General features: G+C 30.6%; 1 long non-coding RNA gene across 1 annotated transcript; it reads right to left on the reverse strand.

The window, feature by feature from the left end:
* Positions 1 to 227: 227 nt before the first annotated feature.
* LOC134723499 (uncharacterized) lies at positions 228 to 10,651 on the reverse strand. Its single transcript, XR_010108090.1, has 3 exons — positions 10,549 to 10,651; positions 6,139 to 6,210; positions 228 to 433 (listed from the first exon to the last, which is right to left on the reverse strand). It is a non-coding gene; the product is annotated as an uncharacterized LOC134723499 (long non-coding RNA).
* Between the last annotated feature and the right edge of the window lie 246 nt (positions 10,652 to 10,897).

The raw sequence follows: 10,897 nt of genomic DNA on the forward strand, positions 1-10,897 counted from the left end.
ATGTTAAATGTGTTAATTAGCCACATCACATCATGTGCATTAATATTTAAAAACGAAGATAAATGTTAATCTACTTAAATAATTAAAACGAATTCGTCTCAAACATTTGCATATAATGCATCTACACGTTAATTTTCTAGTGCTATGGTTAAATTGATATGTAGATAAAGTATGTACTTTTCAACACAATGTAAATATAATTTTTGAAACAAAAAGTAAAAAATTTATTGTAATATCAAATATGATAAAATCACTCATCTCTAAATAACCACTTGATAGAATTTACTTCAACATTTTAAACATATATGTCATGTATGTAGGACCTTTTACGCCGTTAACTGTGCGAATCTTGATACATGGTTTTCTTTGTATACTATTCCTTTTCTTTTTCTTCCCTTTCTCTTTTGGGTTTTTCAAGTTATGTAGCTGCATGCTGAAAATGTATATTAAAATATTGAAAGCAAACTGTTAAAACGAGTACCATATCTAAAATAAACGCTGATAATGATAAATTTTAGTTTGTGCCGTAGAAGGCATGAGTATATACCATTTACGACACTTCATACTGTTTAATAAAAGAATAGTAAAAATGTACATGGAATGTTTAACCGGGTTGTCGCTGAATACAGAACAAAATTTAAAAAAAGGGCTCGTTATATCGCTTGTCAGTACAAAAAAAAATCCTATGATGTTATTGGTATCTTAATATTTATGAATCCGACATTGTAGAGACTAGCGATGATGACCCAGCTATCTCAAAAGATACCCAAAGGGCATTCAAACTTATAATAAACTGATAACACCATAGATTAAAAAACACACACACACAACTTAGAAACTTAAGAATAGCTACACGAACAACACAAGAATTTGAGGACGATCTCAAGTGCTCTGGAAGAGTATGCAGATCGTAGGAGTCATGTAAGAACTACCACGGATATAGGTAGAATGCGGTAGATAACATCCTGGTGAAAGGGACGGTGTTGCAGTTACCCTAACTGAAACATATCCGTTGTCATCTATAAAACAGATACTCAATAACGGTCAACCAACTCATAATGGCGTTAGTAAAATTTATGAAGGGCTGACAGCAACACTCTATAAAATAAAAATATTGATAGGAAATATAAGCCCTGGAATGTCGCAACAACTGGCAAATATGAACTCCTTGTGCAGGCGATGCTGGAATGTTGCTACATATAAATGGAAAATTCACAATTGGGAAGCTGAAATCATCTTTTCTTGTCGTAAATTTCTGGTTTCAATGGATCCTCATTTTTTATTTCCAGATGTATAAAGTCTTGATATGAAACATCAATTAAATAAACCTTAGCTTCTTAAATAAGGTTGTTTTGGTTTCACCGATTTTATTAAGAGAGCTGTATATAATGTAAGCTCATCAGACATAGGTGTGTAGACATTTATAAAACAACAGTATGATTGAATGTGCAGCCTATGGGAGGAAAACACAGCGCTGTAACAAAGACTACCGAAGAACAGTCATGTACCAGTATTCCTGTCTCTTGGGTGAAGAATTACACGTTCATGTATGTGCATATTATGTCTTCAAAACGGTCCAAATTCAAAAAGCAGAAACATAGCAAATTCTTGTATCCGTGTAAATTGAATAAGTCGGTTCTTCGAGCAGTTTTGAAAAGAAAACAAAAACTTTAAAATAATAAATAAATATAACCAATTTTTTAAAGTTATACAAATTCTACATTATTATTTCTTTTTGTATATACGATTGAAATTTCATGAAAACACAGCTAGAATAACAATTAATGAATGTCAATTAACTTATTATTCATGTTATTTGGTATTTATTTATCTTTAACCAGATGCTCCGCAGGGCGCAGCTTTATACGACCGCAGATGTTGAACACAACATTCAAGCTGGATTCAGCTCTAAATTGGGATTGTGATTAAATAGTTGACACAGCATAGGTTTCTTACACAGAATGAATGTGGTCTAACATTTGTCTATTGATTTAAAAAAAAAATTGCCTTTGAGCAATTCACTATGCTGTTGAATTTTAATCCTCTCAAAAAAATGTTTGAAGAAATTTTCTTTTTTATCTTATTTGTTGCCACCCCCCTCCCAATTTTTTCCACATCCCCCTTTCCCTTATTCCAAAACTGATCTCAATTCAAATTTCTAATGGAGTTTGCAACAATAACTGCTCATTTAAATACATCATAAAATATTAAAATATAAAAAAAGGTGCTTGTTATCACTTAATGGTAAAGATTGTTCTGATTTATCAGTTGGTAGTAAAAGTGAAATACATTGTACATTGTATAACAATGATCTAAGTTGATTCAACTACTATTCTGGACAAAGAAAGATAACTCCGATTGAAAATTTCTTGCTATTGCACAAATTAAGAATCTACATAGATATAGGAAGATGTGGTGCGAGTGTCAATGAGACAACTCTCCATCCAAATAACAATTTAAAAAGTAAACCATTATAGGTTAAAGTACGGCCTTCAACACGGAGCCTTGGCTCACACCGAACAACAAGCTATAAAGGGCCCCAAAATTACTAGTGTAAAACCATTCAAACCGGAAAACCAACCGGTCTAATCTATATAAACAAAACGAGAAACGAGAAACACGTATATATTACATAAACAAACGACAACTACTGTACATCAGATTCCTGACTTAGGACAGGTGCGAACATTTGCAGCGGGATTAAACGTTTTAATGGATCCAAACCTTCTCCCTTTTTCTGAAACAATAGCATAACATCACAACATAGAAAAACTTACGATAAAATATCAATTGGCAGACTTAACTCAATCAAAAAACGTATGATTACACAATGAACGAATAAATTTCATCTGCGATATCTGACTACAAATGCACAGTTAATTAAATATTAGAGACAAACATTCATCACCAAAAAGCTAACAAACAAATTCAAACACACTGAGAAATATTTAACCAATCAATGTTCACTTTAGAAAAAAAACCGTTTTTTTTATAATCTTGAAGTTTATACAAATGTTGTAAGAATAAGTGAAAAATTGGTGTACAGACAAGATCCATATAAATAACAAATAACAAAAAAGCATTATAAACAGTATCAACAGGTCGAATTAACAAGAAAATACGATTTGAGAGTACTCGCAGTTACTGACAGCTAGTTAAAAGCCAAAACCAATTAATAGTAAACCAGTTGCTTCGCAGGGCGCATCATTATACGACCGCAGATGTAGAACCCTGAACAGATGGGACAAGTATGGACACAACTTTTAAGTTTGATACAGCTTTAAATGTGGATTGTGATTAAATAGTTGACACAACATAGGTTTATGTCATATATGATTTGGACCCTTTGGACCTTAATGTAGACCAATTTTTAAACTGAACCAAAAATTAAGAATCTACATACATGTACACAGTTAGATTTGGAATATCAAAGAACCCCATTTATTTAATTTTTGATGAAATCAAACAAAGTTTAATTTTGGACCCCGATTTGGACCAACTTGAAAACTGGGCCAATAATTAAAAATCTAAGTACATTTTTAGATTCAGCATATTAAAGAAGCCCAAGGATTCATTTTTGTCAAAATCAAACAAAGTTTAAGTTTGGACCCTTTGAACCTTAATGTAAACCAATTTGAAAACAGGACCAAAAATTAAGAATCTACATACACAGTTAGATTTGGCATATCAAAGAACCCCAATTATTCATTTTTTGATGAAATCAAACAAAGTTTAATTTAGGACCCTTCGGGCCCCAAATTACTAAACTGTTGTGACCAAAACTCCCAAAATCAATACCAACCTTCCTTTTATGGTCATAAACCTTGTGTTTAAATTTCATAGATTTCTATTCACTTATACTAAAGCTATAATGTGAAGACCAAGAAAAATGTTTATTTGGGCCCCTTTTTGGCCCCAAATTCCTAAACTGTTGGGATCTCAACTCCTCAAATTAATACCAACCTTCCTTTTGTGATCATAAACCTTGTGTTTAAATTTCATAGATTTCTATTCACTTAAACTAAAGTTATTGTGCAAAAACCAAGAATAATGCTTATTTTGGCCCTTTTCTGGCCCCTAATTCCTAAACTGTTAGAACCAAAACTCCCAAAATCAATCCCAACCTTCCTTTTGTGGTCATAAACCTTGTGTCAAAATTTCATAGATTTCTATTCACTTAAACTAAAGTTACTGTGCGAAAACCAAGAAAATGCTTATTTGGTCCCTTTTTGGCCCCTAATTCCTAAAATATTGGGATAAAAACTCCCAAAATCAATCCCAACCTTCCTTTTGTGGTCATAAACCTTGTGTTAAAATTTTATAGATTTCTATTCACTTTTACTAAAGTTAGAGTGCGAAAACTAAAAGTATTCGGACGACGACGACGACAACGACGACGACGACGCCAACGTGATAGCAATATACGACGAAATTTTTTTCAAATTTTGCGGTCGTATAAAAATCATGCATCAGAGACTAAAATCGACTAAAACACATCACAGGGATTTAGTATTTTAACGTCATTAATAGTCAAAGAAGACATGACTTGTGCAATGCCAAAAATAAATGTATCGACAGGTAGTAGTATAGTTTAGAGCGACTTCTATAGAAATAAAAGTTAACGTGTCTGTGTCTCTATACATCTCGCCTCAAAAGATAATGAAATTTAGTTATGTTTTAATTTGCTAATGACAAAATCAATATTAGTGCCAATGTGAACTATATTCAGATATCTAATTACAATATTGGTACGATAACCCTTACTTATAAGTTTGTTTAAAGGTTCGATGAGTTTACAAGGATCACATAGTGATTTCCTTGCTTTAAGTACAATATTACCATAAAATTTAGGATGTGAAATACCATTTTTAATAAGCTTTTCAAATCTTTGTATCTATGAAAGAATTTAGTAAAAGTTTTAAGTAATTTATGGTATCGAAATCCCTGACACAACACTTTACCAGTGATGCATTGATTACGTTCGTTAAAATCTATGACATCAGAACACACACGGGCAAACCGAACGAGTTGCGATATATAAACACCGTATGATGGAGCCAAAGGCACATCGCCGTCTAAAAAAGGAAAATTAACAATAGGAAATGAAAAATCGTCTCTTTTGTCGTAAATTTTAGTGTGAAGTTTCCCGTTAGATTTGGCATATCAAAGAACCCCAGTTATTCAATTTTTTATGAAATCAAACAAAAGTTTAAATTTTGGACCCCGATTTGGACCAACTTGAAAACTGGGTCAATAATCAAAAATCTAAGTACATTTCTAGATTCAGCATACCAAAGAACCCCAAGGATTCAACTTTTGTTAAAATCTAACTAAGTTTTATTTTGGACCCGGACCCTTTGGACCTTAATGTAGACCAATTTGAAAACGGGACCAAAAATGAGAATCTACATACACAGTTAGATTCTGCATATCAAAGAACCCCAATTAATCAATTTTTGATGAAATCAAACAAAGTTTAGTTTTGGACCCTTTGGGCCCCTTATTCCCAAACTGTGAGGACCAAAACTCCCCAAATCAATTCCAACCTTCCTTTTATGGTTATAAACCTTGTGTTTAAGTTTCATAGATTTCTATTTACTTTAATATACTAAAGTTATGGTGCAAAAACCAAGAAAAATGCTTATTTGGGCCCTCATTCAAAAACTGTTGGGATCTCAACTCCCAAAATTAATCCTAACCTTCTTTTTGTGTTCATAAACCTTGTGTTTAAATTTCATTGATTTCTATTCACTTATACTAAAGTTGTTGCGCAAAAACCAAGAATAATGCTTATTAGGGCCCTTTTTCGGCCCCTAATTCCTAAACTGTTTGGACCAAAACTTACAAAATCCATCCCAACCTTCCTTTAATGGTCACAAACCTTGTGTTTAAATTTCATAGATTCCTATTTACTTAAACTAAAGTTATAGTGCGAAAACCAAAAGTATTCGGACGACTAAGACGACCACGCAGACAACGCCAACGTGATACCAATATACTACCAACAAATTAAAAATTTTGCGGTCGTATAAAAGTACATGAAATAACAATCATTTGACTGTAAATGTAAAAAACAATCAGGTTTATTAAATAAGTTTCTATCATTTTTTTTATAACAATTACAATAACAAGATATACCTTGAAACTAAATCTCCAAGAAACATTCGTTTGCTTTTTCTGGGGGCTGATGATTGCTGGCACTTGTGCTATCTGGAATTAAAATCAAATAAAAATAACTAAAAATGATGAAGCCTTCTTGTTTAATATGTTTAATAAAAGGTATTTTAAACTTCAGACCACATTTTTTAAAATGAATGAAAAATAACACCAATATATGTTCATTGGAACTTCCCCATCTTGCCCCCCGATGATGATAGAACGTGGCTGATGCCGTGATATCTTTGCTACAATACATACACATGACTTTTATGTTTGATTATTGTGTGTTGAAGATGCCATGAATCATCTTGATAAAGGTCAGATGGTAAAGATATTGTCAGCTGTAAGAACATAGAGTTTTCATCTGGCATCAATAAATAAAGTCTTTGTCTATATTGGCATACGAATGTTTTTATTCACCACTATCTTATGAAATCAAATCAAATCACATAATTTTATTGGTGTAAATTCCTATACAGAAATGATACCAGCCGACATTTACAAAATACAGATACAAATACAAAAATAAACAAACAAACAGACAAAAGCAAAAAAAAAAAAAAAAACATATTTTCTCAATGATAAGAGATACATATTTTATATTTACATTGCGTGGAGGTGTTATTCATACAAAATTATTAATTCAAGCTATTAACAATTAGCTTTAATACTATAAAAGTTCTTAACAACATTATGTTTGCTTTAAATGAATGTTCAAATCATACATATCGCTTATTCCAGCTACACTTACAGTACTAATGTCTGTATCATTACTTTTCAAAATGAAACTAAACTTATCTTGTTCACACATATTAGCAAAAGATGGAACTATATCACTTAAATTACAAAAGAGTACATTTCTATTAATTTCTAGTGCTTTACATTGAATGAGGAAATGGAACTCATCTTCAATTCCATCGTTACAAATTGGACAAATTCTCTGTTCTAAAGGTGTTCTAGTATATCTACCAACTTCTATTAGTAATTTACTATTACTAATTCTGATTTTTACCATTTTAGAAATAACACTTTTGTTAAGGTCCAGTAGAAGATATTTTTCTAATTCAAAATTATTTTTAACTGTGCGATATGTTCTTAGTTTATTACCATGACTATTACCATTATTTGAGTCACAAAAAAGAGCTTGTTTCCAGTATTTTATGAATTCCTCTTCTAATTTCTTTTGAAATGAAAAAAGTAATTTTTTCTTTGACATAGTATTTTGATTTTCCCAGACATGTTGAAAGCCAAGTTTACTTAATAACACTTTTAATTTACTACAAAAACCATGAGGAAAGTTTAAGTTTTCATTGTATGCTTTCTTTACCATACTCTCACTGTCCATGTTAATGATATGAAGCCAGAAATTAATTGTATTTTTAAGGGCTGACAATGAGAGCGGGAATAAACCTAATTCAGAAAGTACAGCATTATTAACAGCACCTTTATTTACACCTAATAAAAATTTAGCAAATTTGATTTGAATTTTATTTGGACTGAAGTTTGCATAGTTTGACTCGATGGTAGTATTTTGTTTCACTAAACTAATAGTAGCCCAAACTTCACTGCTATATAACAGAATAGGTTTAACACAAGAGTCAAAAAGCTTTAAATGTGGTAATAAATTCATCTTTTCAGAAAATAATAGTTTTCTAATACAAAATATAGCTTTGCTAGCCTTTTTACATAACTGTTCAATTGCTGTGGTAAAAGATCCAGATGGTTTAAAAATTATACCTAGATACTTGTATTCATCGGTTAGCTCTAGTAATTTTCCATTATAATAGAATTTGTGCTTTCTAATAATTTTCCCTGCTTTATTGAATATTATTATTTTGGTTTTATTAAGATTAACAGATAGATTCCATTTTTCACAAAATATATTTAATTTATCTAAAGCATTTTGTAGGCCAGATGCAGATTCTGATATTACTACTAAATCGTCTGCATAAAGAAGACAAGACACTTGTTTATCATCAAGGCATGCCGGATCACATTTGTGGTCAAACATTTCAACCAGTTCATTTACATACAATGAAAATAATGTAGGGCTTAATATACAACCCTGTTTTAATCCTACACATGAGGGAAACGTTTGTGTTAGTCCCTCTTTTAATTTTACAGAGAAAGATACATCTTTGTACATATCTTTTAAAATATTGAAAAAACAACCTTTTATATTATATTTTAGTAACTTATGAAAAAGCCCATCTCTATTGATTGTGTCAAACGCTTTTCTTAGATCTACAAAGCAAGTGTAGAGATGTTTAGATTTTTTAAAGGTCTTGTCAATCAGAGTATTGTGTGTATTATTTAGTACTTATTTAGGATTTTAGTACTTTATTACAACAACTATATATAGTTATGGTGATTACTCATGTTACTACCATTAGTATATATTAATATATGATAATAATTTTCAAATATAAAAGATACAAGACTTTTCAATAACTTTTCTAAACATTCTGTCTTTTGTCCCATCATGATGCTCATGTTTTATATTGGGACATCTCGGACATGGGAGACGACCGAATATAAATCATTATGATACTGCGAACAGAAAACTATGTCGAACGAGTTTTCTTAAAATGTTATTTATTTAAGATTATTTAAGATTGATTTTAGATTTAATACTGATTTGTACGGAAGCGTATTAGGGACATAGAAAAAATAAATTTGGCAGTGAACTTTTTTTTCTAAGTCGAAATTTTGACATTTTAAATCTCGAAATTTTGACTACAACTTGAAATTTTGACTTTTCAAATCCCGAAATTTTGACTTGAACTTGAAATTTTGACTTTATAAAAGGTCAAAATTCAACTTTAAACTCAAAATTTCGACTTTTTTAAACTCGAAATCTCGACTTATTTCAAACTCGAAATTTCAAGGTATTTTAAACTCAAAATTTCGACTTGTTTTAAACTCGAAATTTCGACTTATTTTTAACTCGAAATTTCATCGTATTTTAAACTCAAAATTTCGACTTATTTTAAACTCGAAATTTCGACTTATTTTAAAACTCAAAATTTCGATTTTCCTCAGTATTTAAACGTTTGCGTCTATCACATTCACAGTCATTTATATCAACAAGCGGAGAGCCATATACATCATAAATTTGATAAGCATATTTTAATAAACTAATCCATTTTAAAGAGGTTATTTTAGATAGAAAATCTTTTTTTTGCCGAAGAATAAATAAAATATGTTTCTCGTTCAAATACATATTTCAAGTCTGGACTTCATATACATGATATATGTGTAACAAGACAACCTCGTTATTCCGACATACTTTAATTCAACAGTATAATATATAAAGACTAGGGTTAATAGTTGTGTCATAAGAATGCCAACTGGTACGGTTTAATCAATGTTCCAGAAAAAAGAACCAACAATTAAAAATTTCCAAACTAGAAAACTGAGCAGCTCATTGGTTGTTCTGAATATGCATGGCATTTTTTGCTACTTGATTTACCATTGTTTAAACAAGGCAAAGTCAGTGACTTGCTATTGGGAATCTAAACAGGCCTTTGAAACTGTGATGCTAAATATCATCAGATTGTCGATCCTATGACATCGACGTGGAAACTAAAACATGTCTGGAATATGGAGAAAAAAATTTCAAAATGCAGGTTCTTTCCGAAAGAAACTCTTCAATATTAAATACTAACTGATCTTAATTAAAGAACAAAACCAATTTCTGAATATAAATTGCAAAAATGTGTGGATGACGCTTTAATAATTTGCGTCAATGTCTACTCCTTCTAAAATTATAATGACTGTGTTTGAATACTAACATCAAAGTTTTCAAAGTAATTAGAAAAAGTCAAAATTTAGAGATTTCAAAAGTCAAAATGTTAACTTTGAAATAAAAATTTCGAGATTTTAAAGATGGAATTTCGAGTTTAGAAAAAGTCGAAATTTTGAGTTTAAAGTTGAAATTTTGACTTTTTATGAAGTCAAAATTTTGACTTTTTGTGAAGTCAAAATTTCGAGTTTTAAGAAAGTCAAAATTTTGACTTTAAAAAAGGTCGAAATTTCAAGACTTTAGAAAGTCAAAATTTCAGTTGAAGTCAAAATTTCGGGATTTGAAAAGTCAAAATTTCAAGTTGTAGTCAAAATTTCGAGATTTGAAATGTCAAAATTTCGACTTTGAAAATAAAGTTCACTGCCAATTTTATTTTTTTCTATGTCCCTAATACGCTTCCGTAGATTTGATTTAAAGATTAACCATTTTTTTTGCCATCCTTTTATTTATAAACATAACTTTCATGACTTTATTCTCGCAGTTTCTAATTAAATGTTGAGCATAGTCATCTACGAAATAGAAATTGTCAACTTTTTTACATTTTTTTCGTGAAAATATTAAAAAAAATATATAGTGCTTCTTACCTTTGTATAAATGATCTGATAAATGACAGTTGCAAGCTTTTTTCAAAATATCCAAAAGCTTTTTCAACAAAATCAAACATGCGGTCAACTACCAACTGACCAAGGCACGCACAAGAAACAAAACGTTTTGATTTGATTGGTTAATGGTATATAATGTTAAGTATTTTGACCTCCAGCTAAACCCTAATGCACGCGTTCTGTGTACAGGCATGACACATCTGCTTTGAATGTATTTTGCACACATAGTAATCACTGTTGTATGATTTGTCTTTTCTTTCATCTTTTTCTGTATGTTAAAAAAAGGGGAATCATTTATATTTATTTTGATGTTACTCAAGAAATAATTCAT

Source organism: Mytilus trossulus, chromosome 6 (assembly GCF_036588685.1).
Source record: "Mytilus trossulus isolate FHL-02 chromosome 6, PNRI_Mtr1.1.1.hap1, whole genome shotgun sequence".
Lineage (NCBI taxonomy): Eukaryota > Metazoa > Mollusca > Bivalvia > Mytilida > Mytilidae > Mytilus > Mytilus trossulus.